The following is a 24154-nucleotide window of genomic DNA, read 5'->3' as shown; positions in this document are numbered from 1 at the left end:
AACACTTGCTTGTACATGGTAAGCCCCACAGTGAGACCTGGACTCCTCATTTAGAACAACCCCACCCAAGTCCTGCAATTCACTCTGTTGGGGATGTTTTGTTTTTTTTTTTTTTTAAATAAATCAGTAATGGATGGATGCTGTCAGGTTTTGCACTTGCATGCTTGAGGAACGTGAGCAGCAGTAGAGCCTTAAATAGGTCCACTTTATCCAAATCAGAAAGCCTGAGAGCAGACCAAGGGAAATCACCAAACAGCAACAATAAAAGCAAACAACAGCCGACTGTTGCAAATGCTGAAAACATGATCTCAGCTCAGAGCTTAGGTGACCAAACTTGAACCAACAGTTTCTAAAAAGAAATAAAATCTGATGATAAAAAGGAACTTCTGTGGAAATCTGTATTGGCTTAAGGTGGATCCCAAATATTAACAATAAATTGAAAAGAGAATGCATGTTTCCAGGATGAAAAGTATCTGTTCAAAGTAGAATAATGACATCCCAGCACCACCAATGATATCTTCATCCTTAACCTTGCACCTGTGCCTGTTCTGTCTCACATGGCAAAGGGAATCTCATAGATACGGCCAATGTTCTGCACCTTGAGATGGCATGATCACACTGGATTACCCAGGTGAGCTCATTGTCATCCCAGGAGTCGTTGGATGACAGAAACTTCACCTGGCTGTGATTAGAGGGAGATGTGATTATGACAAGGATCAGCACCATTGGTTTGAGGGCAGACAAGGAGCCACAGACCAACAAATGTGAACGGCCCCAGTAGAAGGAGAAAGGCAAGAGAAGAATTCTCTCCTAAAGCTTCCTGAAGGGACACAGCCCTGCCAGTACCTTGATGTTAGTCTCATGGGACCTGTGTTCGGAACCTCAAGATAATGTGTCTGTGTTCTCTAGGCGGCTGTTGGAGTGGCAACAGAAAAGGAATGTGGCAGCTGCCCAGCCACTTTAAACATGCTGTGGCCAACATTCTCAGGATGTTCAGTTGACACCACTTGAAACTGCTCATTCTAGCAAAGAAATCCAATGCTCCCTGAAGACACACTTGCTGCCCACCCTTCCCTGGGTAGAAAAATGCAGTTAGAATGGGGCCACATGACTTGCTCGGGCCAATCGCTTGTGAGCATAAGGAATGTCTATCATGCTCAGGCTGAGATAAGGAGAAGCCTCCATGTAACCTTCTTGCTCTTTCCGTTGCTGCTGCACAAATGAGAAAACATGTTGGAATGACTAATGTCATAGGATACAACATCCTTACTCTGAAAAGGAGCTGCTTGGTGAACTGCCAAATGTGCTACAGATTTTTTTTTTTAATTGTGAAAAAATAATGCTTTTTTGGTTGCAAGACACTTAAGTTTCAGGTGTACTTGCATTTATAAGGTAACTTAGTCTCCCCTGGCTAGTCCTCTTATGTAAAATAAAATTATTTCAGGAGCAAATACAACCTACTAAGTAAAGTAGAGCAACTGTCTTACTTTTCTGTTAAGATTATTTCTTTTGAAAGAGCTGTAGAGAAGGATTCATTTGCTAGTCTCTCCTCAGATGACTGCAATGGCCAGGGCTGAGCCAAGCAGAAGCCAAGAGCTTCATCTGGGTCTCCTGCTTGAGTGCAGGTGTCCAGACATTTCAGCCATCCTTCATTGCTTCTCTAGGCCGTACGTGAGTGGGGAGCTGGATCAGAAGTAGAGCAATCAGGACGTGAACTGGTGCCTGCACATGATATGGGCATCACAGCTGGCGGCTTTATCTACAGTGCCACAGTGCTGGCCCATTTGTCTGTCCCTCTGATTAACCTGCAAAAAGTTGCACAAAATGGTAAGACTTTGATTTTATACAGTAAAGAAACAAAACATTTTATATGGCACTGGAAAAGTCTCAACTACTATATGTGACCATTTTTTTTATTTGTGGGTATGTCACATAATGAATTTTCATTTAGAAAATGAAAGGGAGTTTTGCATTCTATTAGGTAAGTACTGCTTTTGTTTCCCTGGCACTGAGTGGAAATGCTAATACATATCCTGTACTTTCATGCTAAGTGCACAGTCTATGCGATAAAAATTGCTTTTTTGGTTGAAGTATTTTACATTTAAGACATCTGCCAAAATATTAATGAAGTTCAGCAAAATAGCTTTTAGGCTCTGAGACAGCTGATTTTGTAGTTCTTGCTCTTAACTCACAAGAGAAGCCAAGGCAAAATTGTGCATATCAGGAGTTTATTTCGGCCAAAGAACTGCAGCTTGGAACACAGGTTCCAGGTGCTCTGGAATTCTTTTGCCAAGCCAGGGGGTTGAGAAGTTGTTCTAGGAGGCCCAGTGTGAATGACTCAGTGGCTGAACCCTCACTCTGCACATGCCGAGATCCCATATGGGCTCCAGTTCATGTCCTGACTGGTCCACTTCCTATCCAATTCCCTACATTACACATTGTTGCCTTTAAATAAAAAAATCTCAGAAATATTATGTCCATTAGAGGCTGGTGGCAAGAGTTTAGGTATTTTCTAAGCATTCCTTGCAACACTTGGTCTGGAATAGTAGACGCTACGGAAACAGGAGTTAACAGAATGACCTCATCTCCGAATGACCTCATCTTTGGTGCCTACGGTATCAGTATGGCTTGGGAAGGAACATAGCACCAGCATCCCATAAGGTCCTGGTTACTTGAAGCCTTTATTTTGTCATGCTGTCAGGGCATGGCTAAGGTTGTACACTGCTTGCTTCTCCATGCTGTTCCTTCTTGATTTTAAAGTAGAGGAGGAAAAGCTGTCCTTTTCTTTCCATGTTTGTCCCTTTTGATTATAGTGTTCTCCTTGGAAAGCATTGAGAACCACTTAAAGAATCATTGCTGCATTGGCGCTGGAAGTCTCACTCTCAGCACACCTGTTTCTAGGTGATGATGTCCTGAGGCCAGATTATTGGGAAGGCTCATTTCTGATCATTCAGCCTTGTGGGGTCAGAGAATAACAATTAACCTTTGATGGCCTTTGACAGGCAAATGGTCCACATCAAGGCAACATGGCTCTTCAGTGTGGTGGTGCCTGTAGCTAGCCAACTCACCCACTGTGACATTTTGGACTGGTATTAAGCCATGAGCTATCATGATTCTGTTTTTAAGAGTGACCACATGTGTGTTCCTTTATAATTCCTGTAAATCATATAAATGCAACGTCATAAAAACATTACTGTGACTATACCTATTGTCTGAAGTAACCAGTGTAGGGTGTGGGGACATCTGAGATGGCAACTTGTTTATCATGGGAGCCCATAACAGTCACCTTCATATTTTACTAATCTTGTCATCCTTTTTTCCTTCTTTGTCTATGATTGCTTCTGCCTTGTGATATGTCCAAGTGGATGTGTTTAGCTCAAAGATCAATTGATGCTCAGAAATGCCTTTAGACCAATTGGTCGTCATAGGTATTACACTGTGAAGAGGGTTTCATTCAGTTTTCCAGTATGTCTTATCAGTATCATTATTGCCATAAAACTTGCTTCAGGGAATGTTCCATTCTAACAGTAACACCCCAGAGAAGTGGGGGAGGTAGAATCTAGCTATTTTGTAATCCCAGGTCCTTGACTTTTACGTAGAGAAGCATTATAAGTACTGGCACATCTAAGGTACACAAAATGATAAGTTTACTTAAAAGGCGAGGTAGCAATCGCACACAAGCCTGGGAAGAGGTGAGGAGTGGGCTGGGTCGCAGGGAGAGAAGGAATGAGGAGAAGGAACTAGGCAGCACCTCCTCTCCATCCGTCTCGGTCTCCTGACACAAGAGGGGAACCACCTGCTTTTATGAGGTATTATAGTCACCGGGAGTTTATGACATCTCCATAAAATTTCACTGGAGCTTAACATACATGTTTACATGGCAGCTTTTCCTCAGGCCTCAGGTGAAAAAAAAAAAGTGATTAGGGCAGGGAGAGTATGCTGGATAACAAGATGGAATTACGTGGGGCAGAGGCTCTATCCAGCTACCGCATCAGGGCTGCAGTATGGTTACATTGAATTCAATTTGGCTGCATAGTGACAGCTCTGTGAATTGGCTTTTTCTTTCCAAAAGAACCTGTTTTACTCCATATAGCAGCTGTTTATGAAGGATGGCAAAGCCTCTGCAGGCCCTGTCTCCATTATCTCTGGGTTCCTGGTATGTTGGGGATGAAGTCAGTTACCTTGTCTCATCTCACACTCCCATACAGATTGGCTTCTGTTGAATGTTACCATCTAGCAGGGCCTATCTGTCATCTGTTGGGACAGTGGAAGATGTGTTTAGTGCGATCCGCATCCTGACAGTTTACACTATGGTGCAGATTGTATCTTGTTTTATTTTAGGAACAAGGCTGGTTCACCAGCCCAGGAAGAAGCTTGGGTCATTTAGACTTTGTCTCCTCTTGCCACCTCCCTTTTATGCTGCCCTCCCCTCCATCCACAGGCTTCCAAACTTACAGCAGTCTGCATGTGCTCAGCCATGGGTCAGACAAGCTAGAAGTAATTTTTTAACTTTAGTTTACCAGTTTGTCTGGTTTGGCTAATCTACTGAGAGCCATAGCTAGCACCCATGTTCCATTATGCCTGCAGAGGCAGTGTTGCAGGCAAGGCGTACCACCCTCTGAAGGTCAGTGGAGTTTGGATTAGCTGGAGTTTGGAGATAGAGAGGGAGTAACTACCATTTGTGGAGGTGGGGGTAGGACTGTGGTTGTTTTCCCTTTACTTTAAAAAAATAATGGAGCAAAAGTAAATAATTCAAGACCTGCCTTCAAAATGAAAAAAAAAAATAGTATTATTTAATAAAACCAAGCGATACCCATTTTTTTCTTTACCATAAGGAGTAGGGGAAAAGCAAGGTTGCTCTTAGAGCAATAGTGTAGGTTTCAAGTGCTTCTGGAGAACTCTCACATGTTTAATGTTCCTGTAATACGCTTCTCACTCTTCTGCTGTCAAGCTTGAGGGCTCTCACTTCACAGCCACTTTGCTGTGTTAGTATGACCGGTAGTCCTTGTTGGGTTGAGGATAAGCCTTTTCCCAAAGTTGGGTTGTGGTATTGTTTAACATTGTGCATTGCAGTTGGCTGGTCCATGTTATTGGGGCTCCATTCTTTTCCCAAGCAGCTCCCCATCCTTTTCCTCCTTCCTGAAAGAAAATAACTTCCAACCAGCTAATCTCGAATATTAAAGCTCTTTCTTCAGAATGTCTTTCCTCTTTGTTAGCAAACTTGTTTTGTCCTTAAATACCTGAATCGCAGCCTATTCCCACTAGTTCTCTGCTTTGCATAGGGGGCCTGTGTTGTTGGATCTACTATGCACACTGTCATCAAGTCCTGATGACATGGTACATATTTTGTTTACACACTATTAAGTGCTTCATGCAAAAGTCAATCCCCAGTGTAATTCAACTGACTATATGATACAACTTTCTACATCTACCTTCCTTTTAGATTAAGGATTGTTTTCTATAGAGACTCTTATCTATTCCCATTGTCTTATTATTATCAGAGATCCAGTGCTGATCTTACTTAATGACTTTTCCTCAACAAAAACATATTTGATAGGTATGTAAGCAGATCGTGCCTTAACAGCTATTATGCTGTTGCTGTATTATTTTTGTCAATTATAATTATAATGCCAGGGACCTTCCATAACTGATATCCTTTATATTAGAGATATTCTGGAAAATAAGAGTCAACAAATACTGGTGTATTTCTGTTGTACTGCTTAGTAGTAACCTTTTGATCTGATTCACTGAAGTCTCATATGAGCAGTGTATCTCTTCCAGAGATATCATTTGAATTAATAAGCTACCTCTTAGCCTTGTCTGGTCCTAAAATCAAGGGTGGTTTTAGTAAACCAATTGTTGGCCCTTGAAAGGTATATAGCTCAAATGTATCTAATGGTATCAATGAACACAGATGGGATTTCATGCTGATAAACTAAACAGCTAAATTGATTAGGGCAGGCAATCCAAAATGCAAGGAGACTTACTATAATATGATCAGTATCATTAATGTCATTTATAACAATACAACCTAGTAGGATCTAATAATGAAGTTGCCGTACAGACACTTAGAAGGGAAGTGTTCTACACGGATTTAACTTGCCTCATGTCCTTGCTGTAAGGAGGTAGAACTAATTTATAAATCAGTTTTCATTTTTACTACACACAAGGTGCATTTTCATTTCTGGTTTATTTATTTCACATACCCTGCAGATATGCCCACCACACCCCCCAAATGGGCCCAAAGCCGAAGCTTTCCAGGAACACAATGCAGGGCTCCCACTCTGGTGGCAGGAACCCAGTCACTGATGCTGTCACTTCTTCCTCCTGCACTCTGCATTGGAAGGAAACTGGTGTCAGGAACAGAGCTAGGCATTAGTCCCAGGCTCTCTAATATTGAATGTGGGTGTCTTTTTTTTTTTAAGAGAATCATTTTATTTATTTGAAGGGCAAAGTAATGGAGGAAGAAAGAGATTTTGCATCAGCGGCTTCACTCCCAGAATGGTTGTGATGGTTGGGGCTCTAGGTCTCCTCCTGGCTGATGGGGATCCAAGTACTCGGGTCAACTTACGCTGCTTTGCCAGGCACAATAAGGAGCTGGATCAGAAACAGAGCAGCCAAGGCCTGCAAACCAATGGGGCAGTATGTAATGTTGGTGTCACAGGCACAGCTTAACTCACTGTGCCACAATACAGACATCAGAATATGATCGTATTTTTTCTTAAGATTTATTTCTTTTTACTGAAAATGCAGATTTACAGAGAGAAAGAGAGACAGAAAGATTGTCCAGCCGTTCGTGTACTTCCCAAGTGGCCACAGTGCCCAGAGCTGAGCCAATCTGAAGCCAGGGACCAAGAGCTTCTTCTGGGTCTCCCATGCGGGTGCAGGGTCCCAAAGTTTTGGACCATCCTCTACTACTTTCACAGGCCACAGGCAGGGAACAGGATGGGAAATGGAGCAGATGGGACATGAACCAGTGCCTGAATGGGATCCTAGTGCAAGGCAAGGACTTAGCCACTGAGCCATTGTGCCAAGCCCTGGAGTACAATCATCTTAACCACTGGAACAGACATCCACCTTACCATGGTGCATTCCTTTAGTGAGGAATATAAATCTATGAGTTGGTGCCCTTGAACCTCAATGCACAGCAATGGGTTAGCAATGGCTGACAGGGACTCTTTCAATAATATTGAAGGGATTTTTTATTTGCTCGCATTTTCAATAAACAAAATCCCCAGGTTGGAGGCCATGGTCATTAGTGTGTTTGTCTCCTGGGAGCTCCCTATGAAAATAATCCTTGATTAATTCGGAGCTTTTAGCAAGAGTTTAATAACGCCTCCACAGCCACAGAGATCTGACTCGTAGCTTCCTGCTTTCAGTTGCACAGGCCTCCCTATTAAGTCTTGAAGAGGCAGTAGCTGATGCTTTCCAAGCAGGGTGTGATGCCCCTGGAGCCACACTCATGGAGCCTGGGGCCATAAGAGATGAAAAATTCTGTGAGTTCTGCTAACTAAGCCTTTATTTGGTTTGTGCATTCCACTAGTCCAGAGGATTAAGCTTGATTAGCTTAGTGGTGATATTGAGAAAATAACCATAGGTGACAAATAGATTGAATTATTTGACCAGTGCAAGTGTTCCCTTTTCACTAGGAAGGCCACAAGGGATAATCTGTTCGAATAAGATTTTTCCACCCACTCAGGCCTTGCAAATGTTCCAAGCCAATAAGAAGACAGGAACTGAGCACAGCAGCATCTTGTGTCCTCGAGACAGGCAGTCGGACAACATTTAATTGTCGTATTTCAGAAGATCCCAAGGAAGCTTAGCAGTTGTTGGTCCCAAATGAGAATAGAGCATGAAGAAAGCAAAGGCAGCGCCAGATTGTGAACTTAAAGTGCGCTACTGAGCATCTAAGACAACCAACAAACTGTGACCCAAACTTACCCCAGGAGGCAGAGGTGATAAAGGCAGAAATCTTTAGCCTAATCCTCCTGTCTTCAGGAGGGTTCAGAAAAGAGCAGGGAAAGACCAAGTAAAATCTCCACCAACGGGGATGGGAGGTCTCCAACTGGGGCAGACTCCAGAGTTGATGGAACACAGTGGGCTGTCAGCTGGCACACAGCCCTGAAGCCAGCAGCTCTTAGGGTCACCTTGAACCCAGTCCTCATCTTCAGAAATGTCAGCCTACATGGACAGTTTATTTAGGCCAAAATTTCAAAGGGGCTTAAAATATTCATAGTAAATACACGGTGTGAAAAACTACCTGGGCTTCCAACGTTTGCACCAAAATAAGCTTTTCTTTTAATAGCTTTTCCCCATATGTTTTTTTAAATTAAATTTTTATTTTTATTCTATTTGGGAGACAGAGAGTGAGAGATCTTCCACTTACTGGTTCATGCCCCAAGTGCCTGCTGTAACTGGTGCTGACCAAAGGCAAAGCCAGAAGTTGTGGATCAGAGCAGAACAGACTTTTTTAAGTAACCTCATCTGAGGCTTGCAACCTGGGCATACGGACTCAAAGCATCTTGAAGATGTGTCTCCCTGACCAGGAGACAAAGGAGAGCTTTATGGGGAAAAAGGAAAAAGATGAGATGACAGGAAATGCAAACCGACTCACCAGCATTTTTCACTTGCTAACTAGAATAGCTTGCCCCAGAAGGAGGGTCACATAATAGACTGGCCACGATGGGAGTTGGATATTGCATGCCTGCTCCTAGCCCCAGTTGGGAAGGATAAGCAGGAGTTCTAGGACAGGGAATTACAGGTCAAGATGTTAGTCTTGTCCCAGGGCATCCCTGTGTTTTGGGAAAGAACATAAAAATTGGATGCTTGTGTTACCATTGATGTTTTCTAATAAATGCTGTTACGGCAGGTGGCCCTGGCTGAGGTCCCATAGCAGGTTTTCCCTGGGGCCTGCTCATTTGGAGATACCCCTCATTGCTGCCATTAGAGTAGAAAGCAAGTTCCTTTTGCCTTTTCACATTTCCAGGGTGAATGATTATTTGGAGGAGAGAAATATTTACAACATACTCAAAGTTCTTTTCCCTCATAATATAACTGTACAGCTCTTTTACTTGCTGTACGTAAGTCCTTCCCTTAACAGATCTAGAGAGTTGTGGATTTTTTTTCTTTTGGTAAGAGCTAAATGAAATGAAAAAACATGAGAGTATATTGTTTAAGTCTTAATTTTTGTGGAAGTATGAAGGGGAGATAAAAACAGCTTTCCTCTAATCTTCCAGTTGTGGGCTGAATTACAGATTAAATTGAAAGTAATAAAAGAAGGCCCGGTGTAGTAGGCTAGTGGCTAAATCCTTGCATTGCGTGTGCCGGGATTCCCTATGAATGCAAGTTTGTATCCCAACTGCTCCATTTCCCATCTTGCTCCCTGCTCGAGGTCTGGGAAAGCAGAGGACAGCCCAAAGCCTTGGGACCCTACACCTGCTTGGGAGACCCAGAAGAATCTTCTGGCTCCAGACTTTGGATCAGCTCAGTTCTGGCTGTTGCAGCCTCTTGGGTAGTGAACCAGCAGATAGAAGACCTTTCTTTCTGTATCTCCTTCTTTCTGTAAATCTGCCTTTCCAATTAATTGATCTTAAAGAAAAGAGTAACAAAAGGAAACTTGTGTCCAAGATGTATGTGCTCCCAAGAGTTCCATAAAAATGGACTCCAGGAATGGCCAGCTGATTGAGGTTCACTGACAACGTGAACCACTGAGATGAGGCAAGGCTTCTGGCTCTGGGGGTGTGGAAGAGGGAGAACCAGGGTGTGACACAGTGAAAAGAGTGCAGTGGGAAAGATGTAAGGCATGAAGATTGTCTTCTTACACAGCAAGTCTCCCAGGAAACAAAGATTGTCTTGGAGCCACCAGCTTCCTGATAAAATCTCACTAACGTCATTTTCCTTTAGAGATAAAAATTTCTTTTACAAAAGGACACATTTTCAGGACTACTTCTATATCCGCAGTGTCCCAGAATAACCAGCTTAAAATATGTGTGCCAAAGAAGACTATAATACTGCAGTGGAGTTGGCATGGTGGTAATCAGACTAAGCTTCTGCCTGCAGTGCTGGCATCCCATATGGATGCCAGTTCAAGTCCTGACTGATCCACTGTGATCCAGCTCCCTTTGTTGGCCTGGGAAAGCAGTAGGGGATGGCCCAAAGCCTTGGACACTACACCCATGTGGGAGACCTGGAAGAGGCTCCTGGCTCCTGGCTTCGGATTGGTTCAGCTCTGGCCATTGCGGCCATTTGGGGAGCGAGACAGTGGTTGGGAGATCCTTTTCTCTTTATCCTTCCTTCTCTCTGTAAATCTGCCTTTACAACAAAATATATATGTTATATATATTTTTTTTTTTCAAAAATAGAAAATTGTTACTATTCAACCTAGAATGTGGAACCCAGGTTTAGACTACACAGCATGGAGAATGAAGTCATGTGATATGGGTAAAGACCAATCTTGCAGTTCTGATGCTAGGACAAAGAGTTCAAAGGAGGTGAGAGAGCAGACATAGTTGCTGCCTTGTCACACAGAGTGACAAGTCTGCAAGGGCCTTCGGACATCGACAAGTTGCTGTGTGGGCCACAAGTTGGAGCATTTCTGATTCTCCCTGTCTCGCATGTGCAGTCAGCAAACACAGAAGCTGCTGGGGCCCAACAGGGAGTGGTGTGGGAAACAGGACACAGCGTGAGACAGCGTGAGACCGACTGAGAAGGGCCACAGCAGCAGGAATGGAGGCCTTTGGTGTGTTTGACTTAGCAGTCAGGGCCACTGCTTTTAGTGGCCCAGTTGGGTTCTGTCTCTGCCAGCTTCCGGCCAGTACAGACCCTGGGAGACACAGATGCTTAAACACTTGGAGCCCTGCCCTCAGTGTGGGTAACCTGGATTGAATTCCCAGCTCCTGGCCTTGACCTGACCCAGTCTTAGTTGTTAAAGACACTGGGGGAGTGAATCAGTGGTGGCAAGGCTCACTCACTCCGCTGCATCGCTCTCAATAAATAATAAAAAAGAGGGAAGGCAGGGAGGGGGTGGGAGGGGAGAGGAGGAATTCCCTGCTCAGCATTGAGTAGATATGCAGGAGTTAAATGGCTCTTATGGGGCGATTCCCCCGACAGTCCCAGGACTGACCTCACTGCAGTGAGCATGGAGGCGCTTTCCCATGTGGGGACTGTCTGAAGGATGGGTGGTAACAGCAGTAAGTAGCAGCCAGCTGACGGTCCAGATCACAGCGTTTCACATGACCCCATACCGGCTAACAGCAGTGTTCTGCCAAACTGTGACCCATGGGGAATAGGCCTTAGAGGTTGTCTGCAAGGGGCAGGCTGTGAGAGAGCAGCACGTTTCCTTTCTTGGAGCCTAATTTAGCTGGAAAATGAAGAAAAGCAGAATGTGAGCTTCCTGTAGCTTCGTGCATCATGTACTTTTATTAGACATAAACAAACGTACACTGATTTGCTTTTCTTAGTCAATGGGGGTACTTACTTGAATGTAAAATGTGTCTTCCAGGGCTGGCATTGTGGCATAGTCAATAAAGCTGCTGCCTATAACAACAGAATCCCTTATAGGTAGTGATTTGTATCCTGGCTGCTCCATTTCCAATCCATCTCTCTGCTTATGGCCTGGGAAAGCGGTGGAAGCTGACCCAAATACCTGGGAGGCCCAGGTAAAGCTCCTGGCTCCTGGCTCTTGGCGCTGGCCTAGTGCAACGCTGGCCATCATGGCCATCCTGGGAGTGAACCAGTGGATGGATGATCTCAATCTTCCTCTTTCTCTCTTCCCTCCTTTGTTGTAACTCTTTCAAAATATGTACATAAATATTTTTAAGACACTGTCTCTCTCCTTCAAAAAAAAAGTGTCTTTCATCTCATATGAGTTGCAGAATTCAATAAGAAATAGCCCCCAAAGGCACCTTGGGAATCAGTAGCAATTGCTTTCCCTAAATCTGGAAAGTATGCACTGAGTCCCACGATGCCAGAGTGCACAAATCAACAAACAATGGTGGAACCCCCATCGTGAGCCCTGAGACCGTGTGAGTCTGCAGATGTGGACCTGGGTCACACGCTGGGTGCCCAGGACTTTCCCTGTGAGTGGAAGGCACTCCCAACAGTCCAGGGATATGCTGAAGGCTGGGGAGCAATCAATTGCGCACCTGCTGCCACGGCTGTTGAACCAAAGCTGATGTCCTGACGCTGGAGGCCTTGCCACTGACCTGTGTTAGAGTCTAGAGCCAGTCCTCTAACTTGACCATCAGAAACTAACATCACGTACTGTGTCCCTCTGAGCACCACAAGCTGGAGCCCTTTATAATCTGAGACGTTGGTTGACATATGTAGATACATAGGGTGTGAATGCTTTCTTTTAGGTCCAGAGGAAGCAGGGCAACATACAGTAAAAGTGAGAGTCAATACAATCATTTCCTACTTTCTGCCTCTTTTAAACCTTATACCCATTTTTAAAAGCCCTTCACCCTCTTAACTTTAATCACATGACCTCTTATGCCTCCCACCCCTCATGAAAAAACGTTTGTCTTCAGTAAACAGCATGAAGTACAGAGACACAACTAATCCGACTTCGTGCGTTCACACTCTTCTCCCAAGTCACTTCCCTTCAAAGCACTACACTGTGTGTGACTGGGCGCAGCGCACAATGTGGCCCTTTGCCTGGTATCTCCACTGAGGATAGGTTCTTGGATGACAGAGGGAAAAGAAACTGCATGCTGCACTTGCTTTGTTTTTTAGTGTGGTGTTCCCAGGCTTTGTCAAGGAGGAGCTTAACGCTGTCTAGGAAGCCAGGGGCTTCTGTCTTTGCAGTAATATATGAGAACACAGATAGGGCTGCTTCGCCGATGGGAAGCCTCTCCCCAGGGATCTCGTCTTGAGTGGTTTCCTTTGGATGAGATGAGGGCATTGGTTGGAGCCCTGGTGTCTAAGACACCAAGATTGCTGTGGGAGGAGGAGGGATCTTGACTTTCTGTTTGAAGTTTGTAACCAACTGGAAATCTCTGTTACAACTTTCCTCTTCCTCCTTGATACCCACAGTGCTTCCCAAGGTTTACTGTGTGGGCTACCATGTCACGAGCATGGCGGTCTCTTAAACTGAATGCTGTGGCTGCATGCCACTTGGAGCCCCAGTCTGCATCTGGAGCCATCATCAAGAGAGGAGCTGTCCAAAGCTCTTTCACACCTCATTAGCAGTTGGCAGGGGCTGTTTAACCCTAGCTGGGCTGTTCTGAGTATGAACTTTCTCGAACCAACAGCATGATGCAAGGATAAGAACAGAGTTTGGAGGTCAAACAGATATGAATTGGAATCCCACTCAGCTCAGTCATTTTCTGGCTGTGACCCACAGCAATTCCGCAACAGCCAGAGATGATGTCTACTGTGCAAACCCAAATCTGGAAGCCCAGAGCAAGTGTGGGAAACACAAAGGAGTAAATGGTCTAGGGAGAATTCCAAATGCAGAAGCCATTCCTCAGCAACGGGGTCTTCTCCTCCGGGGGATTTTACTATCACTCTTGATCAGACTAACATCTGTTACAAACCTCCTTGTGTCATTTTACCGCTGGACAGCCCAAGAACTGAATAATTCTATACCTTGAGGCCTCATTAGAGGAAGAGAATGTCTGGAGAGCTCTGAAAATGAGATTTTCAGGTTCATTTCTACTGAGATTGCTGCTTTCTGTTACGAGCAAAAGGGACCAAAGATTCTCAAATCCAGCTGCTGTTACTGCCGTTGCATTTCACGTGGAGGTGGTGTGTGGAGAACTTGTGAAACACGTGAAAAGACTTTAGATTCCCGGGAGATACAGAGAAGGGAGCCTGAGAGGAATTTTACTCCAAGACATCTGTGTGGGTCTTAGAAGTAGTCCACAAGACTGGACCTTCAGATTGGGATCTACTGCTACGACTTCCTGAGATCAAAGCAGATGAATTGCCTGGAGATGGGGGCGTTCTTCCAGTCAGTTCACACAGAACAGGATGTGTTGCTGCAGGGCAGAGTGGAGTTCATACACTTGAAATTTCTAAACTTCTGGATTCTTGGACTTTTTCCTGGTGGGTATAGGTGGAAAAAGTCATCAAGATCCCAGCTGAGATGGTGCATACCTACATCCAGCCATAGGCATTTGCTTTGTGTGTACCACGCCACATTTGTAGGCTTGTGGAGAGAGATGCGCATGGGAGGAGCAAAGATAAACAGACCTATGATAGCTTCACAGAGTTTCCCAAACTAAAATGATAGCAGAGAGATCAAGTAGGAAGAAGGATTGATGGAGTGATAGTGAATGTTATAGAGGAGAACAGTTTACTTTTTTTTTTTTTAAGCTGGCAAGCTGATGGATTCAGGATGTTTCTCATTGGAGAAACATACATCTTTGTGTAGTAAGCCTCCCCCCGCAGAGCCACAGATGGGAAGTTCTCTACTGTCATCCCTGACTGGTTGGGGTCTGCAGTGTCTTAACTGAAACTTGGGAACCAGATATTTCAGAATGTGTAATGCTTCAAGTCTGAAAGGTAAGCCAGGTAAATTCTGGGAGAATCCACCATCATCAACTACATCGATATCCACACTCTGCAGACTTTGTAAACACCATAAACAGCCCCAGACAGCTCAAGGCAGGTTTTGCTGCCAAATAAATTCAGATCCGGTCAGGTCAGATTTTGCCACCAGATGAGCTATGAAAAGCTTCAATTTTCCAGAGCTTTGGGGATTTTGTAAATAGAACTATGAAGTGGTAAATCTGTACTAATGGAAACTTGTACTTGACCATGCTGCTAAACAGAAACATTAGTTGATTTATAGAAAGATGGAAACTTTTTGATTTGGGGAATGTACTTAGAAACATAGATATGTGTAACAGCAGTTAACATTTCTTGAGTAATTGTTACGGAGTGGTATTCTACTATATTAATATAAACTAAGCCACACAAGCCTTATACAGAATTATAAGACATTGTACTAATGTGGCAGTAAGATCGTTGGCAAATAGATTAACTGGGGCACAAAAAGTTAAAGGAATTCTGCCAGGTTCACATAACAAGCAACTGAAAGGGCTCAACCTTGAGTATAAATTGATGTCTTTCCTGGATATTTATATTATTGGAGCTAGCACTGTGGCATAGTGAGTAGAGCCACTGCTTGCAACACCAGCACCCAAGTGGGTGTGGGTTTGTGTCCTGGATATTCTGTTTCTGATCCAACTCCTTGATAATGACCTTGGAAGAGCATCAAAAAATTACCCAACAAGTATTTGAGCTTATGCCACCACATGGGAGATCCTGGTGAGCTCCTGCCTGCTGGTTTTGGACTGTTCTAGCCCTGGCCCGTGTGGCAATCTGTTGAGTGAACCAGCATATGGAAGATATCATGTTCTCTCTGTCTTCCTCCCTCTAACCCCCTTCCTCTTTCAAAATAAACAAGCACATATTTAAATGTATATCAATTTTGCATCCTACACAAGGAAAACAATACTTATATATCATTCTAGTCACATCCCCTTCCAGAGGATGGGGGCTGGTTTTCATTCATTGTTTTACTCTCAAAGCCCAATGTCTTTATAATATGCACTCTCTGAAATGGGCAAATGAGTTCAAATCTTATTCAAAGCACCTGAGTCCCACCTGGAAATGGTGGCTCACATTATGTCAGTTATCTTAGCCTCTTTCTCTTTGTGCATTAGAATTTGCATTAGAATTTTTTATGAAATGGAGCCTCCATGCTGGTTTGTTTTCATGGACAATGAGGACAGGAAGGATTACAGTGTTGCACTAGGTCAGATGTTTTCTTTGCAGATCTCTCCCAAGTCCTGGTCACACTTGGCGTGTGTGTGTGTGTGTGTGTGTGTGTGTGTGTGTTTATGTGTATGTAATGTATGACACACACAGCTAGGCTCCAGGTCGGGCTCCGCTGCACTTGGGAAATGATGTTGTTTGTCCAGTTTTACCACTCCAGATGCTTGGGTGCCAGAGGCAGAATCGGCTCCTTCCTCTTGGCCCCCAGGCTTATCTCAGTCATCTCTGAAGAGTGTGATGACTCAACTTCGTGGTAGTAAAGGATGGGAAGTGCCTGCAAGCCATTCACAGCTTCCTGAGGTTACCCTGAGCATGATACACAATTCTAGAATGTGTTCCCAGTGTTTGTTCACTAAGGGATTTGCAAGTGAGGAAGCAGCCTTCTCCCTGGCCGGGGCCATCACTGGCTTCACTGTGATGGTCCTGCAAGGTTCAGTGTTGTGTCCTATACCTTGCACTGGCCACTTCCTGATGATGGTGGTAACAGTCATGCTGCAGAGGGCTCCTGTGCTCAGAGCAGATTTTCCATCTTTCTGTCTATAGTAGCCTTGTTGGATATCTCTCCTCCTCCTGTCTTATGTCTCCCTGTCCTTCTGTGCCTCTCTGTTCTGTTTTACAGTGGCAAGGTGGGCTGTTTTAGCAGAGTGTGCCTTTCAGACAGGATAAGATAAGATAAAGATTTCCCCACTGGCTAGCAGCCCCCCACCTACCATTGCTTGCTATCACACCATCACTCTTCCTCTCTGGATGTTAGTGGACCACACAGCCATGTGTTTATTCATGAAAAGACATACACGCCTGCACACTTACACCATCCTGGCATGCAAGAGATGATTATTTCAGGTTTTCAGATGTTCTGTTTGGAGTCGGACATTTGAGCTGATGGTAAAGATGCTTTATAAGAGCATGACTGGGGCCTGGCGCGATAGTGTAGTAGTTAAAGTGCTCGCCTTGCACGCACTGGGATCCTGTATGGGTGCCGGTTCTATTCCTGGCAGCCCTGCTTCCCATCCATCCCTGCTTGTGGCCTGGGAAAGCAGTTGAGGGTGACCCAAAGCCTTGGACCCTGTATCCGCATGGGAGACCCGGAAGACCTCCTGGCTCCTGGCTTCAGATTGGCGCAGCACTAGCTGTTACGCTCACTTGGGGAGTGAACCATCAGACGGAAGATCTTCCTCTCTGACTCTCCTCCTCTCTGTATATCCTCCTTTCCAATAAAAATAAATACATCTTAAAAAAAGAGCATGACTGAAGCATGGACAGCCACATCAAAATGTGATGGCAGAAGGGTATGATCTGATGCTGACAGACTAGGTGGGAACCCCCACAGCATGTGTCTTTCCAATCCCTTGTCGTTCTTCCGTCAGGAGCACACGCAGTTTCTCGTCTGGAGTCAGAGGAGGTAGCCAGGGGCTCCAAGGTAGAGGAATTTCTGTGGCCTTCAGGGGAGAGAAATGCATTTCATACTGAAGTCAGTTAGTGTTGGGCTTTCAGGTAGTTTCAACAAAAAAAGAGTACTGGATGATACATGATTACGACACTGTGGGAGACACTATTAATTACCTACACAGAAGACTTCCTTCAATATTAGCAGAACCCCAACTTTATCCAAAATCTAGGTATATATTTTAGGGCCTTCCCCTACAATCACAATGTGTTAACATTTGTTAGTATTTTTTAAAAAGGTTTATTTTATTTTTATTTGAAACACAGAGTTACATAGAGAAGAGAGAGACAGAAAAATTTTTCATCTGCTTGTTAACTGCCCAAATAGCTGCGTCCAGAGCTGAGCCAATCTGAAGCCAGGAGCCAGAAGCTTCCTCCATGTCTCCCATGGGTGCAAGGACTTGAGTTGTTCCCTGCTGCTATCCCAGGCTCTGAGCAGGAGCTGAATGGGAAGTGGAGCAGCTAGGACTCAAATTACAATGCATATGGGATACCAGCTCTGTAGGCAAAGGATTGACTCAATATGCTGCACTTGGGCCCCGACACACACATACACACACAGAATATATAATACATATATATATAAAGAGAAAGTTCAAGTGTCTGTTACTTAGCTTGCAAGCATCATGTAAGGTCCCTTAACTCTTTTTAAAGGATTTATTATAAATTTTGTAAAATTGAGTTACAGATTGAGAGAGAATAAAAGAGAGAAAAAGAGAAACAAAGAAAGAGGGGGAGAGAGAGATCTTTCATCCACTAGTTCGCTCCCCAAATGGTTGAAATAGCCAGGACTGGGTCAGTCTGAAGCCAAGAGTCAGGAGCTTCTAGGTCTCCCACATGGATGCAGGATCCCAAGCACTTGGACCATCCTCCACTGCTTTCCCAGGTACATAAGCAGGGAGTTGGATCAGCATTGAAGCAGCCAGGGTTTAGGAACTAGCATAGCAGTTGACAGCCTACCTAACTACACCACAGCGCCAGCTGTACTTTCCTAACTCTTACAAACAGGAGATAAGACTGGGCTGTCCCTTCTTTCCCAGCTTAGAGACACTGCTCTGGGAAGAACACAGTCACCTTGCAAACAGAAACAAAAGAAAGGCAAGAGCAGCCAGCTCAGCCGCCTTGCACCACAGAGTAAGTTAATCCTGGAATTCCCCAGCCTTTACCTTCTGTGCAATAATCAAATCCCCATTGTGTGAGTTGCTGATGGTTGCTTGTCCTATTGTGTACAACTGCATCACACAGATTTATATATTCTCAAGCAACGTTAATCCCAAGGCAAACATCACTCTCCTTGAATGAATAAGGCCACACTGAGTTCTGAAAAGAAACAGATCCTGGTACAATTTTAGGCACTCTGCCATTTCAAGGATTAAGTTGGTTTGAAGAGTGGAGGTGACTGATTAATACGTGATGTGCATTAAATAGCTTCTGTATCCTAAAACAGTGTCAAAATGAGAAGTTGGCTGAAAACAACTGTGTGCCCTAAAGCCTTTGTTTACCCAGGTGGCCAGAACCAGGAGATCCTGGGAGGGTCCCCTTGGAATGCAGCCAGAAGAAATGCCACAGTTCTTCCTGGTAACCCGCCACCAATTCTGAAGATTCTTAGCATTTATTAGATCAAAACTTTAATAGTAGACAGAGGCAGGGCCCGGCGGCGTGGCCTAGCGGCTAAAGTCCTCGCCTTGAACGCCCCGGGATCCCATATGGGCGCCGGTTCTAATCCCAGCAGCTCCACTTCCCATCCAGCTCCCTGCTTGTGGCCTGGGAAAGCAGTTGAGGACGGCCCAATGCATTGGGACACTGCACCTGCATGGGAGACCTGGAAGAGGTTCCTGGTTCCCGGCATCGGATCGGCACGCATCGGCCCGTTGTGGCTCACTTGGGGAGTGAAACATCGGATGGAAGATCTTGCTCTCTGTCTCTCCTCCTCTCTGTATATCTGGCTGTAATAAAATGAATAAATCTTTTAAAAAAAATAGTAGACAGAGGCAAAAGAGAGAGAGGGAGGGAGGGAAGAAGAGAGAGAGAGAGAGAGAGAGAGAGATACTGAGACACCCAGCCTGTTGTTATTGTTTTTTCTTTTAAAGCTGGACATATTCCATAAACACCTGAGAAGTGGAGGTATGGGATGCCTATGGGCGTGCCACGACCCGATCAGCAGGAGCTGGTGATGGGAACAAGGCTTACCCAGAATCTGAGAGCAGATGTAGCAGGGACGTGGGAAGGGATGAACTGACCAGTTGTCTGCACGTTTCAGACTCACTGCCAAAGACATGCTAGTGGTGTCTGTCAGAATAAAAAATCAAGATGCAAATATTTACTTTGAGAAGCCAGCATCATGGCCCAGTAGGCTAAGCTGTGACCTGCTACGGGTGATAGCATCCCTTATGAGCACTGGTCCCATCCAGCTCCCTGTAATGCACCGGGGAAAGCTGCTGGAAGCACACCCAGCTGGGAGATGCGGGTGGCATGGTCCTGGCACAACCCCACTGTTGTGGACCTTCAGGGAATGAACCAGCAAATGGAAGATTTCTCACTTTCTCTGTTAACTCTACTACTTGAATAAATAAGGTATTTTTAAAGAAAGGAATGTAAATATTGAGTCTGCTTTGACAAATTAGTAAGTAAGTTCTTAGTAAAATGGCATAGAGAGGATACCTTATAGATGTTTATTTTACCCTACTACCCAACTGTGTTCAAAATCTTCTTGTCTCTTACCAGTATACAGAAGACTATAGAAAAAGAAACATTTCATTCTACTACAGAAAAAGAAAAGGATCATAGTTATATAAATTCTTTGATATATCTAAAATTTGTATTCATTTTTCTAATTCATCCCAAATATATGCAATAAAACTTCCTAGGATCAGTATGCAAGCATTTTGCTGAGTATTTTGTCAATCTTCTAGACCAAGTTCTGTATTTCTTCTTTCCATTTAAGCCCAATCTAAAAATAATTTGTTTACCAGTAGCTTTGATAATATTCTCAATGAATGTAATTCACCTGATAAAGTAGTTAACTAGTGGGAAAAAATATCTATTAAAATTACCATTTGTACTAAGTATCAAATGGCTTCCTTAAGAAAGAAAGTCTTATTTATATTCACCCCTTGGTTTTGAACTGTACATCTTGAAATTGTGACAAAACCAGGTGGGCCAGCATTGGCGTGGCCTTCCACAGGGCAGGAGGAAGAAGTGAGAGATCTGTGTTCTTGGGGCTGCTCACAAGAGTCGCAGGTGTTTGTGCTGCCAATTTAACTTACCAGAAATAATTTCATTCTCATTACTCTCATCACTGTGGAATTTGTACTAAGAGCAAGCTGCTTGCTGAGGGGCTGCTGTAGTTCACAGCAGGGCTGGGTTGAAACTGGAAAGATTCCTGTATTTGAGTGCCTTTAGGGACTGAGGACCTGAAGAAATTGAGGAAGCTTGACTTGTGCACATTAGGAACACAATTGCCTAGGTAGAAAAAGAGCAAACATCAAGGGCCTGGGGTAGGAATGCCTGCTCTGTTGCCAATGAGGGTAGTGGACATGCACAATAAATGTTATCTATAAATGTTACCTATACTCTGTAGAAAGTAAGAGGAGTATAGATGTGTCGAGGAGGTGGTAAAATGAAACATCATTTTAGAATTGTGGGTGAGAGTGTCACCATCTAAATTTTAATGAGACATCCTATGCAGAGTTAAAACTAGAGAAGCAGAAGCTGGGTGACCAGGTCTGAAGCTGTAATAATACTTCAACTCTTTTGTGTTGAGCACTGGGCACTGGAGTGTGTGCCCTGGCTCCCTTGGCCTGCTGAGCTCCCCCACGCCTCTTAGGCTGAGAGCATCTAGCTGCCACACGAGAGATGCTCTAGATGCTGCAGTGTTTGAAAATGAGTGCCCCTCAGCACTAAACAAGTCTTTGAAGTGTCCACGTTAGCCAAATGCCTCATTCTGGTTCTGGAGGCAGATATGGCGCTGTGATCTGAATGTTGGTATCACCTCCTAAAACACAAAGTTGAAGCCTAATTCACTATACATTGCTGTTAAGAGGCCAAGCTTACAGGATGCAACTGGGTAATGAAAAGAGAGTCCTCATTAATAGGATTTCTGTTCTTATAGAAGGGGCTAAAAGAGCAGGTGTTTCTTGGACCGTTTAGATACTGCTTGGGGCTGCCTGAATCCCATATGTGAATGCTGTTTCAAGTCCTGGCTATTCTGCTTCTGATCCACCTCCTTGCTAATGTGTCTGGGAAACAACAGATGATTGTGAAAGGGCGTGGGCTCTTGCCATCCTTATAGGACACCTGGATGGAATTCCTGCCTCCTGGTTTCATCCTCACTCAGCCATGATTGTTGCAGCCATTTTGGGAGTAAACCACTAGAGGAAAAATATTCATATTCATACTCTGTCTGTCTCTCTTACTTTCTATATCTGTGTGCTATTCTACTTTCAAATAAATAACAAACACATAAGTTAATGCAATTTTCAAGAGATTATTTATATGAGAAGTAGAAAGAGAGAGACAATCCATCAGAACTCACATCTAATTCCCTCCCCTAATGCCTGTAATAACTGGTGCTGGGCCAGACAGAGCCAGGAGGCTGGAACTCAATTGATACACCCCCATGTGGGTTTTGGGACCCAATTATATGGGCTGTCACCTGTTACCTCTTAACATACACATCAGCAGGAAACTAGAATTGGGAAAACAGTCAGTACTGAAACCCAAACACACACTGATACAATTATTTTTAAAATAAATTATTATTAGTCTCTCAAAGTTTTTTTTAAATTTTTATTTGAAAGGCACGTTTGCAGAGAACGGAGAGACAATGAGAAGGAGAGGTCTTCCATACAATGGTTCACTGTCCAAATGACCACTAGAGAGGAGTTGTCTGTCCAAAGTCAAGAGCCAGGAGCCTCTTCTGGATCTCCTACATGGGTGCAGGAGCCCAGGGGTTTGAACTGTCCTTTGCTGCGTTCTCAAGTGCATTAGCAGAAAGCTGGATTTGAAGTAGGGCAGCCAGAACTTGAACCAGCAACCACAGAGATGTTGGTACTGTAGGCAGAGACTTAACCTACTCACCATGGTGCCACTGTTTAAACTGTATTATCTTTTAAAGAGGCTTGAGGAAGCTCCTCAGTCCTTTTTGCCTGTGAGGACACAGCTGCAAGACGAGGAAGGGCCTCTCCTCAGGCACTGAACCTGTTGGCCCCTCGATCAGAGATGTCTCAGCTTCCAGAACTGTTAGAAGAACATTTCTGTTGTTTATAAAGAAGTGTATCATATGTTTTGTTGTTGAAGCCAAAGCAAGTTAAGATACTCAGGTATCTTCTTAGGTACCCAGAAGAACCCAAGGCAACAGTTGCTTCCTACGGAGCCTGCTGCGTCTGGGTGTCCTTAATGCCTTCTTTTAATTAAGGGATATTTTCTGAGCTCGCAGATCTGCTACTGTTGGTCGCGCTTTGCCCCCCAGCCCATGTCACTCTTCCCTTGCACTACAGACAGATGGGGTTGGTGTGATAGCCTAGTGGCTAAATCCTCACCTTATATCCCCCGGGATCCCTGTGAGTGCTGGTTTGTATCCCGGCTGCTCCACTTCCCGTCCAGCTTCCTGCTTGTGGCCTGGGAAAGCAGCCGAGGACAGCCCAAAGCTTTTGGACCCAGCACCCACATGGGAGACTGGGGATAAGTTATTTGGGGAGTGAATCAGCAGACTAAAGATCTTTCTCTCTGTGCCTCCCTCCCTCTCTCTTTGTATATCTGCCTTTCCAATAAAAATAAAATAAATCCTAAATAAAAATATTAATAAAAGCAGACAGATCTTCTCAGACTCTTCTGTATGGATCTGTTGCTAGCTGAAATGAAAAATCTCTCCAGTCTGCTTTTGTACCTTATATTCTTCCTCCAAAACATAATCCTATAAGACAGATCATTATAATTTTATTCTAAAAACTAACACATATCACACTACATTCTAATTTTTTCAAGCCACCAGACTTATTTGACACATCTCATAATGATGTTTACTTTTTTCCAAGCCAGTGAGCATGTGCCAACTTCAAGCATGCTCTGAGTGTACAGCCTTAACAGAATTAAATTGATGCATCTTGAGGTCAATAATTTGATTCTATGCAGAGTGGTCTCAACAAAACATACGAGGGGCAATAAAGAAAAACCTCCATATGTCAGACAATCTGACTTTGAGGTGGTAATATGTTTACAAGAATACATGTAAATAAGTGAATTGTGTGTTCGGAGTTTTGCCATTCTCAGCTATTCATTGTAAAACTTTAGAGAACTAGGAAAATGTTGCTTCTTATTCAGGTGGAGGGAGGGCAGGGTTGTGTATTTATAAGGTTGTATATATCTTCCATTCGAAGCATGGTAGGAAATGAAACTGGACTCACTGGGGACTGGCGACAAATCTGCACAGCCTTCCCAGGTGGCGAGATTGAGTCAGAAGAGGGGCCCTGTGCAGAGGAGGAAGCTCACCTAGCCACTGAGGCCCAGCAGTAATCCTGGGTGGCTCTGGTACTACAAGGTGTTGAATCACCCACCAGCAAGAGTCTTTCGGGTTGAGAAAATATCTGGGAGCTTGGATCATTGGTTTGAAAAGTGAAGAGAAAAGTAAATCTGCATGAGTGTGTACCCAGTAAAGGTGTGTGTAGCTGATCCTGAATGTTTTTAGGACCCAACTCAGACAGGGCCGCCTGTCTCCTCCCCACAGCAGAACTGTAACTGCTGCTGCCAGTGACATGTCTCTTTCACTCTGTGTGCAAGATCCCTGTCAGTCATCAATTACTGGGAACAAGACGGCGACTGTGGGGTATACTTAGGATCGTGCAGAGAATCAATGTGTGAGAATTTGAATGTTTGAGAATTTGAATCAGAAACTAGTTCTCAGTATTTCTCTGTCCAACACACACTT

General features: G+C 44.2%; 1 protein-coding gene across 4 annotated transcripts in view; it reads left to right on the top strand.

The window, feature by feature from the left end:
- The window catches only part of CCDC192 (coiled-coil domain containing 192), a 222031-nt gene that overhangs the window by 144314 nt on the left and 53563 nt on the right, over window positions 1-24154 (top strand). The window lies entirely within an intron of this gene.

The sequence above is a fragment of the Ochotona princeps genome, chromosome 19 (assembly GCF_030435755.1).
Source record: "Ochotona princeps isolate mOchPri1 chromosome 19, mOchPri1.hap1, whole genome shotgun sequence".
NCBI classification, from domain to species: domain Eukaryota; kingdom Metazoa; phylum Chordata; class Mammalia; order Lagomorpha; family Ochotonidae; genus Ochotona; species Ochotona princeps.
Note: the sequence above shows the minus strand (reverse complement) of the source record. Positions and strands in the feature narration are given on the sequence as shown.